This window comes from Vicugna pacos, unplaced genomic scaffold (genome assembly GCF_048564905.1).
Source record: "Vicugna pacos unplaced genomic scaffold, VicPac4 scaffold_21, whole genome shotgun sequence".
Classification (NCBI taxonomy): Eukaryota; Metazoa; Chordata; class Mammalia; order Artiodactyla; family Camelidae; genus Vicugna; species Vicugna pacos.
This window is the reverse complement of record NW_027328742.1, coordinates 13,940,708-13,945,002: the sequence shown is the minus strand read 5'-3', so window position 1 is coordinate 13,945,002 and position 4,295 is coordinate 13,940,708. Positions and strand designations below refer to the sequence as shown.

Here is a 4,295-nt window from a genome sequence, read left to right as displayed (position 1 = left end):
TTTAATCTTTATTTTCCAGACATGAGGTAATCTTCCCCTGAAGCTAGTTATGGCTTACAGGAACTTGGTAAATTACACCTTTGTGAACAGAATTGAAGCATTTATCTTTTCCTTCTACCTGAGACCTCCAGGAAACTCTTAGGTTCCTAGCAACCTTTCCAAGTGAATGAGGAAGGCCACTTCATGGCAGCTGCAGGAACCTCAAGATATTTTGGAACTCAGGAAGAGAAAAATCCACCTGGGCCTGCAGGTACTGCAGGTTAGGGCTGGTGGTGTGGCTTTCCTGACCTTGGGAGGCCTTTAAAGGTTTAACTTGAGGTCCCTTATAAAAAGTTCCAGCAAGATCAAATTTAAAATAGCCTCTTAAAATATTCTTTTTTACAGAGTGGTGGATCTTCACATAGATATTCTTTGCACTGAACGGTTTGTCAGGAAGCCTGGAAAGCAAAAGTTAAGTTTTACTGTGACTGTGTGGTGTGCATGGGGTCCAAGGGAAGTGAGGGTCTTGCAGCGAAGGCTTCTGTGGGGCAAGACACAGTCTGAAAATGTGCTGATCGGTTCACACGCTTCCCAATGTGCAACATAGTGGTGTGGTGTTTTGTGACTGTGTCATGTAGTGGGGCATAGGTTGGTTTTCTCAGACACAGGTGGTGTTGTGTAAACAGAGATACAGCACATTGTGTCTGGAAAAAACAGTGGGAGTTTTGCAGCAACCTATGTGAATGTTTACAGTGTCATTAAGAATTGTTCACCAGATCGTAACACCCCTGGCACAATCTGGGGCAACCCTAGGCGGAAAGGTAACACCATGGTCAGGACAAGAAGAGGGAGATGACGCCTGTGGCCGACCAGTGTGTACAGTGGTGAGACTGGCAGCAGGGACACAAGTTGTCCTCATCATCATTGGAAAAGTGAGAGATGAGACCTTTCACATGCAGACACAGGTCCCAGTCAGTCACATTCTGGGCCAAGTGCAGGGACTGCTTGTTGCAGATCCAACCTGATGGCAGGCCTTGGGTGGGTGCACTCCTCACATTTACACTTGCCGCAGTCCTCACACCCGTAGGTGTGCAGCCCCGAGTCTTCCTTGCCAAGTGGTTTAAGCTCACCTGGCCTGAGCTCTGATCTGGGCTGCGCCTGGTTACTCCAAGGAGAAGGATGACCCAGCAGCCTCTTCTCAGAAGGGCTGCTGCTGGGGCTTGTCCTCACGCTGCTCTGGTTTGATTGTCTACTCAACTTCTTTGTCCCTAATATAGGATTGGAGAAGGTGACCCTGCACGTAGAGGCCTTGGCTAACTTCACACAAAAGCCCCGAATGATAGCCAGCAGAGTTTTACACTGTTGAACACGGAGTTCCCCCTAGTGTGGAAGACAGCTTTTCAGAGCCAGGTGGCATTAGACATACTGCCGGCTTCTCAGGGAGAAAGCAGTGTGATTACTCCTGCCACGCACTGTGTTCACATCCCTGATGAATCTGGAAATGCCCCTTCCCTTCTTGATGACGTGAAAACCTGGATTCAGAATGTTGACGGCGCTGACACAAATGCCCCTGAAGTTCGCTCTGACGTCCCTCATTGGTTTCCAAGTTTGTTTTCAATTCCTAAAAGCTGTGCTCTATGATTTCAGGAATATTTCAGCTATTGCTTGTGCTCATCAATGTTATTCCAGGGTTTTATATGTTTTTTAGCTTTTGATGTGCTATGTATCCTACCTTTGTCAAACTACGGTACAATCTCTAACATGACCCCTTTCTAAATGGCATGAACACGTGCATTTTTCCATCAGAAAAAAACCCAGATGAAACCCCAGTTCATTAGGAAGCAGTTTGGGGAGAATGGCGTCCACTTCCCACTTTCCATAGATATGGAAGGAATTCGCAGTGGGGAATATTGTCATTGGCGACCATCTGGTATTTGTAACTGCTTAGGTGTTCAAGGGTTCAGATGGCGTTTTTCCTGCTCTGGCCCACCAGGGTGAGGCTGGAGAGGACGGGTGGCTGGGTGGTCTGCCCAGCCCCCTGGTGGGGCTGTGTGCTTTTGCCCCCGACACCTCAGAAGTGGCAATTGGGTTTCTGTTTTCTGTCTCTTACTGTTCATAACTCACTGCAACTGCACACACAGGCACTCGTTTGTAGTCTCTTGTGGTTTCTTTGTGTTTTGCTGCTTGAGATGCAGGTCCTGGCCTGTGCCGGTGCTGCAGAAGGAGGCCCTGGGTCTCAGTCTGCATAGATATTAGAGACATATACCAGCCTGACTTTAAACTGCACACTTTTTTTTTTCTAGCGCTTTTCCACAGCCTCCCTTCCTGCACACCCTTTGTTCTAAGCACAAGAATATTAGAAGATTCCCAAAGCCAGAGGTCAACCATGTGCCCATAATGACATGCCCAGTGGAAGGAAGAGCTGCTTCAGCAAAAGCAAGGACAATTTTGCAACAATTTGTCACCCAGAATGTGATCTCCAAGGAAACCAGTGCCACTCCTTGAATTCAAGCACCCTTCCTTCTCTCCCTGGCAGGCCCACAGTCTTGGAGGCATTAGCCCACTGTGAGCTCCTTTGCCTGGCAAAGAAATAAAGCAGTCTTTTCTGCTTCATCCAAAACTCTGCCCTCAAGCCTCAGTTCAGTCATCGGGGTGAGGAGGCCAAGTTCAGGCATCACTTCTAAAGCACTTTGGCACTGGAAGCCCTTGCCTGTATTGACAGGCAGTGACAGTATTTAAGCATCACGTTGAGGAAGAAGAGGCTTTTCCTTATTCCTGCGTCTCGAGAAACTCCTCCCAGGCTAGATGTTGTCCCGAGGCCTTCAGTCACTGTAGCTCCTGAAAGCGCCCGTGGGCGATGGCGCAACTGAAGAGCCGGGGTCCTCAGGCGCTGAGCGTGCTTTTCACTTTCTCTCCGTGGGGGTCGTATCAACTCGGAAGGACCCTTGGTTCTGAGGGGTACAGGATATGTTCCCATTTTTCAGGGAAGAGGGAAAGTCATTTTTATCAAAGGAAAGCCAAGGTTCAGAAAAACTTAACCTGAGCAGTGAAATGATTAGTGCTTTATTGCATAAATCAAGACATATCAATGACAAAAAATAATAAATTGTGCCTGACATTAGTCTAAGTTTTTAAATAGCATCTGAAAAACCCACTTGGGGAAGCTGAGACTGCAAATTCAGTAAGGCCTTTCAAAACTTTATTTTTCTATTCTGTTTTCTTTTCCTTTTTTTTTTTTTTTAACTAAGGCTGTTCTACAGGTTAGCTGTTCCATTTCGTTGTATCCACTTTTAAGTTTGGTCTTTCCATTAGTGCTAATAAACTAGCTGTCAGTGATGAGAGCTTTCTAAAAAATTAGCAATTTAGAAGTTTTTCCAACTCAAAGGATCCATCATTGGCCATTGAAGAATAATATCTTAAGAGCCTATTTGCAGAAAGACCCAGCGGGGACTTTCCAGTCTACCGTGGGTGCGGGAGGTATCCTTGTTGACGGCAAACATGATGTAGCCCCCATGATCCAAAAGTTCATTCCCTAGAAAGTCTGAGAAAGTAAAGAACTTTGTTATATCAGTAATAAAGCAGCGAAGGTTGAGACAACAGAGGCCCCTCGTGGACTGGGACACCTTATGGCCAGCTCCCTTGAGAACCGGTGCAGACTGACCAGGAGGAGGCTTGGAGTTCCAGTCTGTTCAGCTGGTCTCCAAATTCACACTGCGCATGCCCCTCCTGAGTGGGAGAGATCAGGGAGTTTCCTCACTGGCCAACAGGCCAAGCTCTCAAGACACTGGACAGACAAAAAGAAAGTCTAATTTGACCAGCGGTTGTTCTCCTTATGACAAATGACACAGAAGACAGAGATAAAGAAAACTAGTGACAATGTCTGGTTGGGAAAAGATCCACAAACCAAGAGTAACTCACTGAATTTCAAACCAAGAACTGTTGAGTCCAAGGAGCTAACCCTACAAATATTTTCTCCTGCTAATAGAATTCTAGAAGAGGAAAATTCTTACCTTTCTCATTTCCAAAAGACTCTGCAGGCAGAGACTCAGGGGATTGACCTGGTAAGAATCTCACCTACTGCTGGCTTTTGTCAGTCGCCCCAGGCTCTCCAGCTGCAGCAGCTGTGAGTGAGGTGTGCTTAGCCAGGGAAGTTGCAGCTCATCCTCACTGTGGACTGTTGGGGAGGAAGAAGTTTTGCTCTATTCTTCTTGGTTCTTCTGGCCAGTCTAAGAATTACATTGACATGAAAGAGATTAACAGGGGAAAATCAAACAAAAGTTTAATAACATGTACACGTGGGAGAGACTCACGCCCCT

The 4,295-nt window shown here is 46.6% G+C and overlaps 1 pseudogene; it reads right to left on the bottom strand.

Moving 5' to 3' along the window:
- Nucleotides 1–331: 331 nt before the first annotated feature.
- Nucleotides 332–4,295, bottom strand: part of LOC140694356 (protein sprouty homolog 2-like) — a 14,683-nt pseudogene continuing 10,719 nt past the window's right edge.